Source organism: Lissotriton helveticus, chromosome 5_1, assembly GCF_964261635.1.
Source record: "Lissotriton helveticus chromosome 5_1, aLisHel1.1, whole genome shotgun sequence".
In the NCBI taxonomy this organism is placed as follows: Eukaryota; Metazoa; Chordata; class Amphibia; order Caudata; family Salamandridae; genus Lissotriton; species Lissotriton helveticus.
This window is the reverse complement of record NC_136065.1, coordinates 31,628,991-31,646,817: the sequence shown is the minus strand read 5'-3', so window position 1 is coordinate 31,646,817 and position 17,827 is coordinate 31,628,991. Positions and strand designations below refer to the sequence as shown.

At 47.6% G+C, this 17,827-nt stretch overlaps 1 long non-coding RNA gene across 1 annotated transcript in view; it reads left to right on the top strand.

Moving 5' to 3' along the window:
* Nucleotides 1-11,587, top strand: part of LOC144754104 (uncharacterized) — a 60,446-nt gene extending 48,859 nt beyond the window's left edge. Inside the window, exons 3-4 of the long non-coding RNA XR_013594663.1 lie at nt 9,488-9,525; nt 11,000-11,587. This is a non-coding gene — a long non-coding RNA (uncharacterized LOC144754104). The remainder of the gene's footprint in view (nt 1-9,487; nt 9,526-10,999) is intronic.
* Nucleotides 11,588-17,827: the final 6,240 nt, after the last annotated feature.

Here is a 17,827-nt window from a genome sequence, read left to right as displayed (position 1 = left end):
ATGCTCAAACGGTTCTTTCCTCAACCAACAACCGCAGCGGAAAGAGCTCTCCACTTGCTGGATGTCCAACGCTCTCTCAAATTCTATTTACAAAAGACAAAACCCTTCCGCAAATCTTCACAACTGTTTGTTGCCTTCAGCACACCCAGGAAGGGCTTCCCTTATCAAAAAAAGGAATTGTCAGAGGGATTTCCAGTGCGATAGAGTATTGTCATCAGACAGCTGGAAAGCCTTTAAATGCACAAGTTCGTGCCCATTCGACAAGAGCAGTGTCCACCTCCACTGCTTTGTTTGCGGGAGTACCGATCCAGGATATCTGCAGGTCAGCGACCTTGAAGAGTACACACAACTTCACCAGGCATTACTGCTTGGATGCAGCCACAGGAAGAGATGTGGTGGTGGGAGAAGCGGTGCTGAGAAACCTTATCCAGTAACGGTGAGCCCTCTTTTCATCCCTCCGTCCTGGTTTCTTGGATACAAATGCACAGTTTTTATTATGTTTAGTGAGTGGTTACATTTCTAATATGCAGAATTCCATAATCAATTTGTATAGATAAATGATGTCTTGCATAGCTATACCAGGTCTGCATGGAGTCTAAAAATAAAAGAAAAGTCCCTTATTCTACTGATCGCTATTCTGATCCAGGCATGTGAATCTATGAAAGCTCCAATACAGGAGTAAGAACACAAGTTGCTTACCTGCAACTGTAGTTCTCCAGTATTGGAAGCTTTCATAGATTCACATGCCACCCTCCTCCCCTTGAGAGGCTCACCTCGGATTAAGCACAAAAGGTGTTAATGGCACAAGTGCATGAAAATCTGAGGGGCAAAAGGTTCTCAGGAGTGTTTGGTTCAGGGACAAGTTTGGTCTCTTTTACATAACGAAGGTTATGGGTTGCAAAAGGGAAATGGGCCTAGGTCTCTTTTCAGTTTGCTATACTACTAAGCATTGCTATTTTTTTGTACCGGAGACTCCCGTGTTGACGACTGGGAATGATTCAGGCATGTGAATCTATGAAAGCTTCCAAAACTGGATAACTAAAGTTACAGGTAAGTAACTTGTTTTCTTGCGGTAGTGTGGGCGAGCAGCCATAGGCCTAACATAGAGTATAAGATATTTGTTGTGCATACAATGACCAATAAATTAAAACACGACTCAAAGGGAATCCAAAGCCAATTTTGTATAAGCTTCTTTCAAGATTTATTGTAAAACAAAGATCTTTGCGAAAAGTTAAGTGTTTTTAAATAGGAATTATGTACAGTTTCAAATGGACACTCTTGCAATTTTCAGTATTTGCTATGTTAACTTATGGAAGAAAATTAATTGGGTTTCGCAGGTAAGTAAATGTTAGACCTGACACCATTGGCATGTGTCTCCCTTCCATTTTTGTTACTGTGCCTCATGTGTTTTGTTGGTGTTAGCTGCTCGGAGCACTATGCCACTGCCAATCAGTATCACAGTGCAAGTGCTCCCTATAGAAAGTATCTATGTTGATTGGTTTCCATGATTGGCTTATTTGATTTACTGTCAGGCCCTAGTAAAGTGCACCAGGAGTGCCAGGGCTTGTGAATCCAAATGCTGCTAGTGGGCTTGCATTCCTGGTTGTGCCACCCACAGAAGCAGCCTTGTAAAATGTGTCTAGGGTCTGCCATTGCAGAACCTGTGTGCAGTCTGGTACTGTCATGGTGACTGCACAAGTGCACCCACTTGCCAGTCCCTAAACCTTCCCTGAACTTCATATTAGTCACCTCTATGGTAGGCCCAAGGGCACGGTGCATTGTAAGCATAAGGTATAACAAGCCCTGATGTGTGTGGCATGTCCTAATGGTGAATTACAGCCATTTTCGTTTTTCACTATTGCAAGGCTACCTGTTCTCATAGGCCAGAATGGGCTGTTGGAATTGTTACATCCTACATTCCTAACCGACTCAGGGAACATGGTAGAAAGTAAAGTTTAGTATGACTGAACTCAGAATAATAAAATACATCTTTTAGTAAAGTTTATTTTAATATCCTGTGTTTGCAAATATCACTTTTAGAAAGCTGATATTTGCTTGCCTAACCATTTCAGCCTGCCTCTGCTCTGATATGTATCTGCTGTCTGGTTTCTGTGTGTGACAGGGCTGGGGGATTCCAAGAGACCGGCTGGGGCTGCCAGGTGGTGAATAGAGAGATTACACCAGGATAGGTGGGAGGAGTGCCCCTGGGCTCTGAATAGGGCTGTGCTCTGCCACCACAATGCTGGCTCCACCTCCTGTGTAGCGTCTGATGTCTCTGCCCTGCACCTTGTAAGGAGAGAGGGGAGACTGTCAACAGAGTACTCCTGGACTGTACTTGTCATCCACAATGCTGGCTCCCCCTCCTGGGGAGTCTCTGATCTCCCTGCCCTGCACACTGAAAGAAGAAGCCAGAGTCTGCAAAACAAAGTGCTCAAGGTACGGACTGGATTAGGCAAAGGCCCCCCTGGCCTGAAAGAACAAAGGATTTTGGGTATAAAGATAGGAGCCTCTTCTCCTAAGAAATCCGATCCTGCTTGAACCAAGACGAAACCTCTGCCTAAGTAGAAGGAACCAAGAAAGTTGAAGGAGGACTACTGTCTCTGTTCTGGGAGATTGGCCTGCAGTGGTTGCCTTGCTGCTGAAGGAAAGGAAGAACCTGCAAAGACTATTTACTTTTAAAGACTTGTGTTTCAAAGCTCTCCAAGGGCTTGTGTGTGAGCTTGCCCCCTGAACAGAGTCCCAGGACCAGTGGACTCTAACAACCTGGAGAAGAACTGCTGAGGGCGCTGCCTTATCCCGCAGCGCTAAAGGAGAGAACTGTGTGCGCGCCTCATGCCAAACTACTGCACACTCTGAGAACCCTGTGCCCACATGTCCGGCCCGAGCAATGCGACTTCTGCACCCTTTTTGAGCCATAGCTCGCAACGAATGGACCTGCCCGGCCCGACTAACGAGACTTCTGCATCACTTTGAGCTGTAGCTCGCAACGTCTGGACCGGCTGGGCCCAAGCAACGCGACTGCCGCACTCCGAGCAACGAGACTGTCGCACTTTCAGCCGTAGCTCACAACGTACGGCCCGGACTCCGCTTTTTGGGCTTTGTTCTCCCCCCTTTGCATCGGTCTGATCGATGCACCTCCTGCTGCTTTCCATAGGCTACTGCGCGTTGAGCGGCTGGGTACGACCCGTACCTACGAAGCGTACTGCCGCTCCACACCGAGCCTCCAGCGCCCCCACTCCAGGTATGGCGCGGACGCCTCAACGAAGTGCCCCGAATCCACAAAGCATCCCCCCCTCCTAGTAACGCGACCTAGAGCCTACGAGCCGTGACTCTCAACACGACAAGGAGGGCACCGCTGCGTGAGCCGCTTGGCGCAGCAACGCATCGTCCGTGACTAACTCCCCCCAAGCAAAAGGTACTGTGCCCGCATCGTACGCTGTATTCAAAGCGCACAGGACCGAAACGTCCTCCGTGCGCCCCAGACTCTGTTGGCTTCACCGTCGGGCCGAGTTTAGAAGTACGCTGCGCACAGACTCTGAAATTACGCCTTACTAAAAACTCTTTTTGCCTAAATCTTGTGGGCTGATTTAGAAACGTTATCTGGGTCTTGTACTAAGTCTTGCTGATATAACACCTATTTTTCATACAAACCCTGGTGTGGTGTTGTCACGGAGCTACTGTGTGTGATTACAAATGCTTAACCAATAACACTCCGAGATTAGCCTTGTCTGCTCATGCCACGCAACCTAGAGGGTGAGCAGGGGTTATTTGAATGAGTAAGTCCCATGCCCTGACTAGAGGAGAGGGTTCCTGCTTGTCACAAGTTCTTACCTGTGCCAACCAGAGACCCCCAAATCTAACAGTCACCAAATCCAGTCTTTGGGATGCTGGGTGAGCAGAGGGCAAGGTTCATCTAAGGACAAACACTGCACCACCAGCTGCACAGCGGCAGCCGGGTGCAGGGGTCAAATTTGAAGATCAGGCCCAATGTTAACCAATGGAGACTGTGGGGTATTTGAAGACACACTGCTTGCAGGTAAGTAAAGCGTCAGCAGGGCTCAAGCTTTGGAGTTTTTATGCAAGCATGGGGGACCCAAGGCAGCACAAATATTACACCACCAGCGGCCCGGACTTGGCCGGGTGAAGGGAGAAAACACCCAGTCGTGTGCACAATGCAATTTAATGGAAACACTGGAAAACAGGCTGCAGTTGACGACTGGAGTCTGCACAGATAAAACCAGTGACAGGATAGGTAAGTTGGGATGTTGTAGGTCATAGATAAACCGTTGGACGAGCTCCTCAAGGCCAAGGGGCTTTGGGTATAGGTTTTTCCATTGACGTCAAGTTTCTCTTACCAGAGTTGGTCGGCGTCGAGGTGAGCATTTGGATTCACACTGCAGGCCTCGTCGTGGAGTCCAGGAGGGGTGAGCCATCACTGGACTTGAAATCAGGATTGCTGGGTGACCTTTTCTGGATCGGTTGGCCACCTGGACACAGGCATCAGGTGCAAAGTGGTCATTAATTGCGGATCCGGACTGCACCAGAGTCCTTTGCAGTTCTTTCTTATGTACTGAGTGGCTGTCCTCTGGAGTTCTGGCCTCCTTCAAAGGCAGGCAGTCTTTCCCTGGCTGGTGGAGGTCGCTGACGGCAGGCCAGTTGTCATTTCTTCAAGGGCTGGAAACAGGCCAGTAGGGCTGGAGCCAAGTTGGTGGGCGTTGAGTCTTATCTGCACAGCATCTTCTTTGTCCTTCTTGTCATTAGATTACAGAAACTAGTTTCAGGGTCTGGGTGAGCCACCTAAATATTAGAATCTGAAAGAAACACATACTGATAGATTCCTTACCTTAGAATTAACCCCAGGCATCTGACTGGATCCGGAAAGTTTTCATCAGCAGTACCCCTGCGTGTCGGTAGGCGTCGTTGGCGTCTTTGTCACTGAGATGACTGCGCAGGAGCTGCTTAGACGCACCCATGTGCGCTGACTTCAGTTCTTTCTTGTTCTGCGCCAGCAAGCGCAGATCCCGGAAGACCAAGTACCCCCAGTATGTATAGGTTTTATAACGCGCAGAAATCAACCCCGAAGGGGTATCTCTGTGCTAACTTAACAGGAAAGTCAGGCGAACACGTGCAGATAGAAATTATACTCCTAGTGCAGTTTTCAAGAGTTTCCTAAAGATAAGATTGGAGCAATTACGCAAGTCCACCTGTAGGGTGTTCCATAATTTTGAGGCCAGATGGACAACAGTTTTGCCGCCTGTTCTAAGTTTCTTAAACCGGCTAATTACTAACAGCCTTTACCCTTCCTATCTAATATGGCGATTTGGACAGTAGGCTCTGAATTTATCCACCCGGAAGCTGGGGATCGTGCCATAGAGTGCTTTAGGTGATCCTGTCACCCCTCGCCTTCTTGCCCCTGCTCTGAAAAGACAAACTGCCCTGGGTGGAGGGGGTGGCTCTGGGGCTTGGGCCCGGCCCCTCCAACACTTCTCGCTGCGGTCTCTGCCTCCCGTGCAGTTTCTGCGGGGGGGGGGGGGGTCGGGGGGTTCCGAGCAGGCGGGCAGAGCCCCCCCCAGACAAGCGGACCAGTTTGGGACTGGCTCTCTGCAAGGGGCCCGAGCCCGAATCGCGCTGAATATAATGTGGGGCAGAGCGCGAAATCATGCCAAACCTGTGAATTCGGTGACCGCAACACTTGGTACAGCAAATGAGCCGCTCGGCGCCACTTTTCACCCGAGGGAACGGGCTGCCCGCTGTCTTTTTGCTGGACCAGGAGACGCAATGCCGACCGCCGTTTTATGTCCATACTCCGATCCACCTCAAGACGGTCCACAACCCTCCCTTCTGATCCGGATACACCACATGAAGCCAGCGAAGTGAGCGCATTGCAATCCAAGGAGAAGCGGCGCCTACCTTAGATTCCCTGACTTTTGCGCGATGAGAGGGGTGTCCCGATTGCGATCTTGAGGCACCTGACCGCAAAATGGCGTGGCGGCGAAGAAGCGCTGCCTTATTTGTTCCGATTTTGCCCTCTGCGCTCCATTGCAGCGAGTTTACCACTCTCTAAGCACATTCTCAACTGGACTCTCATATGCGTTCTGCTAAAACGCTGCCTGCAGCCTGCCTGAGCGAACACGACCAGCCCATGCCGCCTGACCTTAAGATGGCGGATTTGGGACATTGTAATACACACCACCATGCTCGGCCATGCTCGGCCATGCTCTGAGACTGTAACCCAGGCCCCACAGTGATCAACATTGGAGATCAGTGCCAGTGAGGCTCAGTGCCAGTACTAATCAGTGCCAATGCCCAGTACCAGCAATGCTCAGATAGCCAGGGCACTGAATAAAGTGAATAGCTTGTGAGTGGTGAGGCCTAACCCCCCCCCGCCAGTCCGGAGCTGTGCTATCTGATTCCCTGAGACAGAGAGTGTGCTGAAGACTCGGCGATGGGTAGGAATAATGGACAAACTTAATATCATTGCCGGACTGTATTGCCCATGAGGTCCTGTGGGTGAAAGACATTTTAAGTGTGTGTGAAGGAGTTGAGGACCACTGTAGCAGGAGGAATATTGGCCCGATAGGGGTTGAATTTGCACAGACGGTCTGGGGAAAATAGTTTTCTGGGCTGAATACAGCTGGGGCCTGAACGCTGGATTAAATAATTGCAATCCGCTGGGCCGGTGGCAGAGGCAAGCGTGTGGCCGCTTTTCTTAATCTGTGGCTCAAGCAACCCTGTATAACTGGGTCCAACTTTCCAACCTTGCCGCACAGCGCGGACCGTCAGGCTGGCCGTGAAGGAGGCCACATGACCATCATGAGGATGCTGTTGCCTCTTCTACAGCTGTGCAACAAGTAGTGCCAGCTGCACAGTTTAGGCCTTTTATAGCTGCGCAGCAAGTAGTGCTAGTTGCACCGTTTAGGGCTTCTACAGCTGTGCAGCAAGTAGTGCCAGCTGCATCTTTTAAACAACTTTATCAGTGAAGACAGTTTTGTTTGAGTTAGGACTCCCACTGCCTTGGCAGCAGCCTTGACATTATGGATTCAGGGCATCTGTGCCCCCTGCCGAGTTGGCCTGGGAGTCTCCAAGGTATTTAGGGCGCCAGGCCCTTATACGGACATGTGGTGCTAGGAAATGTTTTCCATTTAGTACGAGTTACGCACCCTGTTCTGAGTACCTCTAGAGATGGTTTTATGATGACGATGTTGTTGTGCATTCTTAAACCTTGTTAGTCAGATCTTGTTCCACCCCATGCTCTTTCCCCCTAATGTTAATGTTAATCAGGAGATTAGGGTTCAATAGTAGTCTGAGATTATCGGCATGCAACACGTTTGGTGCCGAATGTGCCTCTGTTACAGGCTGATGCTAAAGTCAGTGATCACCAGTGGTCACTGGGTGTTCATGATAATCTGTTCTACTTTGACCAAATTTGCTTTGTGATGGTTTTGAAAATGGTCAAGTTGGTCCTTTCATATGTAAACTATTCCTTTGTTTATCTAGTGCCAAGTGACACCATGCATACTTAGATGAAGGGCCCCACAAATACCCACCCCACTTCCCGGACGACACATTAGTTCTGATTTCTTCACCCAACATCTGGAATATGTGCCTCCTTTTTGGCCTCTTACCTCTCATCACCACAGCCTTCCTAGTAACACCTTTCTCATATCCCCCCCCCCCCCCCCCCCACCTCCCTCCGGCTAATTTTCCCAACATGGCTACCACTCGAGTTAAGACTGGAATTAATTGCTACAAAATCATTTATCCTCCCAACCAGAAGAAAGCTTCAGTAAAACGATTGAAATATAATACTATTGAACGTTTCCCTGATTCCCTTTTTGTTAATCAATTTTACAATGGTCGTCTTGGGAGGCTCAAAAGATTTCTTCTTCTTCACTCACGACACCCCCTCTTGGTCCACCAGCTTATATAATTTCCTTAACGTCACCTCCTCCTCCTCTATCCCTCATGGCAGACAACTAAAAATGTCCCACTCTGCGCGTTTCAATGGCTACCTCACTATCTCACTCTATAATAACGGTACTGTCATGATCCAAGGCAAAGACTCCTGTCTCTCGCTGTTTGACCACCTCTTCCCCTCCCTACTCCCCTCCTCTGCGACTGGGTTATCCCCTAACTCCTCACCTAGCTCCACCCCCTACTCACTTTCTCCTCCCCTGACTCCCCTACATACCATTAGGGTGCACCCTCGAGAAGCACAGGCAGGCCCTCTTCCCTCCCCTGTGCCCTCCTCTCCTATTCCTCACCCTTCACAGTTTGCCCTCCCATTCATCACTTCAGCCTTACCTCTAACTAATACGCTCCTCGTCCAATCTGCACCATCACGGTTCCCCTATATCTTCCTCACCCATATTCCTACATGCCACCCCCCTTTTGAGTCCACCTCTCCTCCAACCCTCTCCCGAGGTTAACCCTCACTACGCTCCCCCTTATTCCTCCATCACCCCTCTCCTCTACCCCCTCCTCCCCTCGTTTTTCTCCCTGATTTGTCCTCCAACCCATTGCATCTCTCTCCTTCCACCCTCTCCTCCAACTATGCTGTGCTACCCCCTTGGTACCCCTTCCATTTCCCTCCCTCGGGCACAGCAGAACCACTTCCTTTCTTCAATTTCTCTTTCTCCCAACCCCCCTCACTCTGCCAGATGCCCGTTCCCCTACAGCCACCTCCTCTCGACGACAGGACCTCCTCAACCACCACCCCTCTTTTCCTCTCTAACCTCCTACATTCCCAGGACTCCACACAATCCTCCCCTCTCCTTCTACCATACCGCCCTGATCTGTACCGAGCTCCCCCTAAATTTGTCCTCAATTCCCTTCCTTCTTGCAACTCCAACAAAGACAACTCTCCCTTCGCCTCTGACTCACCAACTCCCGCTATCAACCTCCACCTTTCCCCACTTTTGAACCCTACACCTCAAATCCCCTCCTTGGCGCTTGGATTGAGGCAATGCACCCTTGCTGACCTCCAGTAACATATACTGGAGGCATGTGAAAACACAGACCGAGACAGGAGCGACCGAGGGGGCGAGTGAAGGGGGAACAAAAACAAGCGGCGAAGATGACAAAAGATATGACGCCTAAATAAAAACACTGAGTTGACCTTCATAAAAACGCTACTGCAAACAGACCCTGATGTACCACACGACAATGGCCAGATAGGGAATGCACAAACTGCCCAGCTCAAACATAAAACTTGGGGACACTGCGAACCTACGGCCAGATGTGTGTATAATGACCCACTGGTTGTCTAGCGCCCACCCGGCCCCACGTATCTCATGCACACGCCCCACACAGCCTGCTTAACGTATTAGCAAATTCAAAACCCTTAGCTCCACTGCTGTTAGATAATTACATAGTATGATTCACCAGTTGTATTGCTTTCTTTTATTAACTGTCTGATATTTACAGACTGACAAATAATATGTGACTGTATACATTTACCAAAATAACCTTTTCCTAAAACTTACAGGTGAAATAAGACTTGAACGTATGAGACTGATTTTATGTGTAAGTACTTTTATGGATAACCTTCTCTATGGTATTCTTCGAATTGTAACTAAAGTTAGTACAGGACAATTTTATATATGCCAAAGAAGTGCTGTATTGTGATCTATCTCTAATTGCTGAACTATATTATTATGGATGTATATTAAAATAAATGGCAAAAAAAAATGTTGAAAAAAGGTATCCATGCAATACATATCTGGGCTTTGCGGGGACAGGGGCGGAGAAGGGAGGAAAAGCGTACTTGATGAGAAACTCAGTCGGGCATAAGTTCCCGCCAAAGTGTCTCTTTAGTTCGAGTGTGACGTGCTGGTCAAGTAACCTGGAAGTGGTTTGTATTGACAGTCTAGTCCAGAAACCCTGGAAAGCAGCCAGTGACTAGAATGCTAACTACTATCCGGTACACAAGCGCATCTAGGCATGTAATTCAGTATGCAGTACCAGCAGCCGCTATGGAGAGCCGTTCTGTACAGTGGACTGGAATGCTGACTGCTGTGCTGTGCACATGCGTGAGTTTAGCAAGTAATTTAATGCGTACATTCAGAGACCTAGTAACCTTATAGCAGGACAATACATGCTGCATCTCTAAGGGGCCCTCCTCAGGACCCATGCCCTACATACCAAAAGGTACCCCTTACTAGGGACTTACAGCGGTGCAAAGGGCCTTGCCAATTGTGGAACAATTAGGCATTTACATAATTTTTGTGAAATAATACTGGCAACCTGGTTAGCAGGAACCCAGTGCTCTTCAAAGTTGCATCAGCTATCAGGCAAATCATGGGGCTAACTATGTACAAAAGGGGCACTTTCATACAAGCATTTTATAAAAACCTCCTAAACATGACTAAGGGCCTGATTACGACTTTAGCGCTGCAACAACGGCACAATGCAGCCTTTGCTGCGCAAGCACCGCCGACTGTATTACGAGTTGGAAATGTGCAGCTTGTAATATGGTTGGCAGTTCTTTGGCCATTCCCATGGTGGTGCACTGCAGTGGGAACTGGCAAAAAGTTCCAGCATGGCATGGACTGTGACTTCCATGCTGTGCTTTAACTGGGGGAAATATATTCGGGGGGGGGGGGGGGCATGTTGTGCCCCCTGAATGTATTCCCAGGGCATGGGGGCCCTGTAGTTCTTGCAGCGCCAGCTTATTCATGGTGGGTCTCTGCCATGAAATTGCTGGTGGTGGAAGAACTCCAAGTATGCTGCTCGGGACTTTGCCAGTCCCTGCTCAGTATATTGTGGGGCTCCTGCACCACTGACAGGGTACCACTGTTCCCTTGTGCAGCTGGTGTTCCACTGGCACAGATAAAACTTTGTTAGTTGTAATCTGCAGTACAGCGGAACCCCCTCACCCCTCCCACCTCCATACTCGTAATTATGCCCTTAAGTTAGCAAAGTTAAAAGTTTTGGTCTGAATAATATGCAAACTGACTAACTTATTAATTTTTGTTTGATGCGTTTCCTTTTCCAATAGGTACTATGTGTTTAATTCTTCAGATGGATACCTTTACAATGCTGTCAAACAGAAGAGGCAACCTTACTAAAGCTGTAAGGGTTCCAATGTAGTTATTAATAATCTTTTGAGTATTAAATGCAGAGGTATAACCCCATTATGCTCTCAGAGTACCGAATACGAAATCGTGATATGTAGGAGGTAGAATCTTAATGTGTTTACAATAATATAAATATCTGCGTTGCTCGTTGTTCTGGTTTCATAAGTAAAAGTTTTATTTCATATTTATCTACCAATTGTAGCCCCCTTTGTTTCCATAAGTGGAAAGTTTACAGTAAACATTTGAAAAGTGATTTGTGGTTTTCCGTTATACTGTCTTGGGTGTATCAATCTGTATATGCAACAACAAGGTCAGTTTCCCAGTCGTCACTGAGCGAGAGTCTGACTTTGCGTACCAACGGAAAAAAGGACCATTATCACCATTTAAACGCATGGGAAACTACTACCATTTAAAACAATATATATATTATTTATTGTAATAAAGGCTTGTACAAATATCTATTTTTGCAAACTGCCAATTTGTCAAGTAATTGCAAATAAAAAAATTAAAAAGTGTTTTTTTTTGTTTCCTGTTACTGACTCTAAAATAAAGTGTATCGCTGTAATTAATATTTATTCATAATTATTGTGGTTTTAAAAATTAAATGTCTTGAAATTTCACTGTTGTATTCATTTTTCCCTCTAAAATACATTTCAGTTAGTAGGTAAAAATTAAGTATTAACTGGGTATTAATATAATACCCCGCCCATTACCCCTATATCCTGTCACTAAAGGTGAATCTAGAAGTGCTATTAAACATTATTGAAATTTAATGCTAAAATAAAATGTATTTAGAGACCAAGGGGCCTATGACAATCTCTATTGTAAACCCTCCGACCTTAGGTCAGAGGCTTTACAACTGAGGTAGCCCATTTCATTTCTGACCAGCTGATTACCATACAGCCGGTCAGAATTGAACTGGCCTGTCATTACAGCTGGATTGCGACTGGCTCCAGGAGCCCATAAGCCATTCAGAGACCGGCCTGTAGTCCCATAGGAAGGTGTTTCCACCTTTAGGATTAGGATGCTTGGTTTCCCATAGTCTTTCTGACATGGTAAGCCTGATGGAAAGTGAGTTTTTTTAAACATGTTTTGTTAAACATTTGAAAAAAACACTAATTGTTCAATTTAAGTTGTTTGCAATGTCTAAATTAGAATATCAAAAATGTATTATTTATATCTATGTTCCATAAATAATAAAAGAAATTTTAAAAAATGGACACTAAGGGGTCCATTACGATGTCGGGCGGATCGCCAACGCCATGGTGGCGATCCGCCCGACAGAAATGCCCGCCCGACACCCCTTTTCCCCCCGACACGTTACGATGGTGGGGGGGACCGCAGCGGAGGCAAACACCGCCCGCCACTTTTCCGCCCCGGTCGCCTTGCGTCCGGGGTGGAAAAGGGTTCATATGGTGGCGGTGTCTATCAGACACCGCCAGCCATATTTGGATTTGTGTGAATAGGTGCCTTTCCGCGGCGGCGATGCCACCACGGAAAGGCAGGCGGTCTTTGCTTTGGGGGGCCCCTGCGGGCCTCCCTGGTGAAGGCAGAAGTGGGGGTGCACAGGGGGGTACCTAAGGTACCCCCCTTTATTTGCATGTACAAAGCAGCAGGCACCGCGCGGTGCCTGCCGCTTGTATATGCAAATGTGAGAAAGCATTTTTAGCATTGTGGCGGGCGGTGCAGAGTGCACCGCCCGCCACAATTCTAACAATGAAGGATGTGCCCGCCACTGTGGCGGGCATATCCTAATTCCCCCAACGGAACCCCCCGCCCTTAGGGCGGGCGGTCCAGCATACCGATAGGGCCTCATTAGAATGGCGGGCAGACTTTGTCCGCCCGCCACCCTAAGTATTTTGACATCTTTAAATCAAAATGTATTTTAATTTTTTTTTCTCTAAAGACCTATTAGCCAAAACAACAATGAGATCATTAAAATATCATTCAGCAATATTGCGGCCCAAAACATATTTTATTTGGTATTTTACAAACTAGAGTTCGACAGTTGAATCTGCCTGAATACTATGCTTCCAAAAAATGTTCAGGAGGAATGTCATTCAGTATGATGGGAGCCTGTGTTTGCAACAACAACACCACAAATGCCTATAGTGGGTAAATCTCACTTTTGACAAAATGACAACATGTAGAGTGGACTTAACAGAGCCCATGAAGTGTCAAAAAACATTTTTAGGTGGGGGACATACCAAGTAAGTAAGGATGTCAGAATACAAAATCTGAATGGATGAGTTGTAAAATGTATCTGCAGATCTGTATGGATCGCATACGAAAAACTTTGGGGCCCATTACGATGTCGGGCGTATTGCCTCCGCCAAGCTGGCGGTAGCCGCCGCTGGTCTGGTGGAGGTAATCCTTTCAACAGCCATTCCCAAATCCACCCTCGCCATATTAGTATGGCGGGGTTGGGGGGGGACTGCGGCGGATGGAAAAACCGTCCGCCGCTTTTCTGCCCCGGTCGCCTTGCCTTATTGCAATGTGCAAAAATTGATGCCTTTCCGTGGCGGCGTTGCCGGCACGGAAAGGCATGTGGTGTTCACTCGGGGGGGCCGCCTGTAGGCCACCAGAGTGAGTGAGTGAGGGGTGGGGTGTGCACACGGGGTACCTGTGGTACCCCCCAGCATTTGCCTAAACAAAGCTACAGGCACCGCGCGGTGCATGCCACTTTGTTTATGCAAATGCGTGCACTCAGTTTTAACATTGTGGCGGGCGGTGAAGTGAGCACCGCTCACCACAATGTTAAAAATGGGGGATGCGCCCGCCACTGTGGTGGGCGCATCCTAATGCAGACTTCGGGACACCCACCCTTAAGGCGGGCTGTCCCGTCTTCCGTAAGGGTGTGGGGCGGGCAAAGCCCGCCCGGCATCCTAAATGGGACCAATGAGTACACTTTGACCTTATGGATCCATGGCACACATTTCCACATTGACTACTTTTGGGTGTCAGCGAGACAGCTTTGTAAGGTAGAGTTTACATAAGAAATGTTAAACCGCAAAATATCGTCATTTTGCAATATTATGAAAGAATATGTTAAACTTAATAATGATATACTAGTGATATACATTAAGGAATGTTTGAAGTCAAATTTTATGTTTTTACCAAAAGTATTCAAAAATGTTGTAAAATGAAAATTAGCAACAGTAACATTTAAATAAGTCAAATGATAACACAATTGTAGTAACACAGCCAATTGCAAAATGTTTTTTTAGATTTCAAAAAATTATCATTTCTTCCAAAAATTAAAACACACACAAATCCTTCTAAATATCTAGTAGCTTCGTGTGGAAAGTATCAGCAGCACTTAAACTGCCTCCGCCCCCGGAGGGGCTCTGCATCCAGTATCCAGTGCCTGCCAAACTGCTGAGGAGGGCTCATCCTGCACGCCGCACGGGACTCCATTGTCCAGGAGCCCGTGTGTGATCCCACCTGTGCGGAGGCACGCCCACCGTCATTTACATCAGTATCCGTTTTCCGCAGCGCAGGACGAAGCCCGGACAAAGGGCGGGCCGTCCGGGGACGACAGAGGACGGGCCGGGCCACACCTCTAACGCCCTCTACGAGCCTTCTTCCTCAAGGTAACTGGGCAAGTCATAGGTACGCAAAAGGTATAGAGCGTACTGTAACCTATATCCGTCCAGGGGTGTGGGATTTATACTCCACTGTGACTGAGGATGGCTAAGGGGAAATCCATGGAAGGAGGGGGGGTGCTATAGAGGCAGCCAAACGTCAGAAACGGAGCAAAAAGAAGAAAGTAAAGGGAACACCTAAGCATGCTGCAATGAACTGCATTATGGACAATATTATTGATGATTGCCAGGAAATCCTATCTTCTGATTTAGGATTCCTAGAGGTCGTAGAGCCGGCTAAGGATTCAGGGTGTCCAAAGCCTAATCCATCAGAGGTTGAAGGCCCTACTATTACTATCCCTGAAATGTTCAGAGCCAGTGCTAAATCGAGTATGACTGCTCTGAAACAACAAGGGTAAAAAGGTTACACAAAGGGGGAAAGGGTAAAGGTTATCCCTACTGGTGAAAGCGAGGAAAATTTCCAGGTTTTACCTGTGATCGATATTATTCCAACTCAATGCTCAAACAGGTTCACGGTACTGGCAGAGATTCAACAGGAGATAGAAAAAGATACCCCTAGTAGTGGAAAGAACACCTCCCCTATAGTAGTCATAAATGATGCTTGTGGCCACATAACCCCAAGAGACAGCCTAGGAACTATTAGTGATTTAGTTAATCTAGTCTCACTACTTAGGGACGAGATTGAGGGCATGAAATAATTAATTTAGCTGTAACTACAAAAAACAATCTAGGTGACCCTAGGTTTCAACCCGGGGTTTCTCATAAGACAGCTACTGCCTATCCAACTAAACTTTCTCAAGGTTCCCTCCCATTAGTAGGGAAAAGCGTTCCCACAAGTAGCAAAATGCATAGGGCTGATTATGCAGAGGGGGAAGTGACAAGTATATGTAATACCCCTATTCCTACCAACAATAGGGCAGACCACTCCACGATCCAAACCAAGGCAGTAAATAAGCCTAGCGCCAGCGTCCAGAGGACACAGAGGGGCTCCAATGGGGGGCAAGGCAAAGAGAGACCTGATTGCCCAAGGGAAGGGGTAGACTCCCTGACTAACAAGGCCATTCACTGGCTGCGGAATGTCAGAGGGTGTCGATCGGTTATTAGGGACGACCTAGTCAAAGCTAGGAGATTCAGCCATCCTGGGGCCTTGTCTTCCGATAACCTAGCTGAGAATCTGTTCATGCTAGAATTCAGATCAAGCCCCCCCTATACATTCGAGTATACAGCTGAGAAAGATGCTCCCTTTTCCATTCTTGCCTCCCTTAGTCAAGGATAATAGGCATGGGTCTAATAGATCTAGGCTCAATTCCATTATTGACTACCCAAAAGGGGGACGGACGAAATGACCAAAGAACACCAGGGGCACAGAGATAGGGAGCACCAAGCAAATTGAATTATAGTAAAAGAGACTGATTATGTGGGTTTGTCAGGATCTACTGCAGCAAAGATTGAAGTACCCAGTGATGTTGGAGGGATGGGACATGGTGTCTCTAGCCCAGGGGCAGCCGGAGGTCAGAATTCCCTAAGTGTACATGGCCCAAGTGTCCAGACTCTAGCCCCCCCAGCGCTGTGGTGCGAATCTAGTAGGGCTGGGGGCAAAATAGTATCCTGGAATATAGCGGTATTGGGCTCTAGAATGCATTCACCCGAATGGGTTTCCTTTATAAATGGTTTCGATGTTTGCATTTTTCAAGACACGTGGGCCTGCGAGCCCTTGCTCCTTTTTTTTTTTTTTTTTTTTACCTTATTCGTGCCAGCGCTAAAGGGCCCCAAGGGCCGGCCGAAAGGGGGTTTAACCATCTGGGCCCGACAGGCACTCTTTGATAGAGTAATAGAGCTCCCTACTGTGAATAATGACATCCAGTTGATCAGGCTAAACATGGCTTTGGGGTATACATTAGACATCTACAATTTGTACGTAAGAGGGTCGGGTGGTGGGAAATCCCAGGTTTTGGCAGCCCTAGACCATCTGATTGGCGCTCAACCAAGTGAGAGCAACATACTAATTGCAGGGGACTTGAATATGACCTTTGAACTCCTCTCAGTAGGTGACAGGTACTCTGGGGAAGATGTGGATTCCGAGTGGGGGATCCCCAAACTGGACTTAAAACCGGTAGGCAGATGGACATAAAGCATAATCCAGATGAACGCTATATGTAGCGAAAGGGGGCTCAGAGCACTGAATGGAAGAACGGCCAGGGTAAGAACACCTTCGACAACGGCCGCTCGCAAAGCAGGATTGATTATGCTATCTGCAACCTGCCAATTTGGCACCTGATGAGCGACATGAAGGTGGTTAGTAGACAGGAGAGTGATCACAACCCCTTGTGTATTACTCACCTCATAAGGGGGGGGGGTACCTGGAGGGACAAGGAATCGCCGAAGAGGTTCTAGCAGAGATCGTTCCAACGAATGACATGAGGCGGGTTAAGTGGCCCCAAATTATGACGAAGAGCGAGGTGCTAAAGAGCATTAGTGAAGACCTGGATAAAACTACTTCTGCTATGGAAACCATATTGAGGATAGGAACTGAGAGTGGAAATGAACTGGAAAAAATATTGATCTGCACTGTGACTTTTTTTTTATCTAGAAAGGGACATTTTTATAAGGTAGTCCCCCATTCTTAAGGCAAGAATAATCGCCCAAAAATAACAGGGTGGTATAACGAGGCTTGTAGGATGGCAAGATCTTCTCTGGGAACAGCAATTAAAAATAGAGACCCAATGGTCATTAGGGAAGCAAGACAGAAGTACAAGGCCAGCATACATATGGCCAAGAAGCAATGGGACGACCAGCGCTGGCAAGACCTCAAAGCTGCCAGCATTGCCAAGGACTCCAGATTATTTTGGAGTATCGTTAAATGGGGGAAAGGAGGTCTCCCCAAACCACCGACTAATCATGTTTCGCAGAGCAGTTGGTTAGAATACTTTGGACCCCAATATTCATGCCGCCCTGAGGATAAGACTAGGGAAATTGTAGACACTGCTATATTTTTAGTCCCTCCTTTCAATAACACAGATGTAGCAGTAGCTCTGGATTCAGTCCCAAGGGGGAAGGCTCCCGGACCTGATGGGGTTCCTGCTGATGTTTTTCTGTATGATAAAACGCGATGGGGCAGGTACATATTGGAGCTGGCCAATGAGG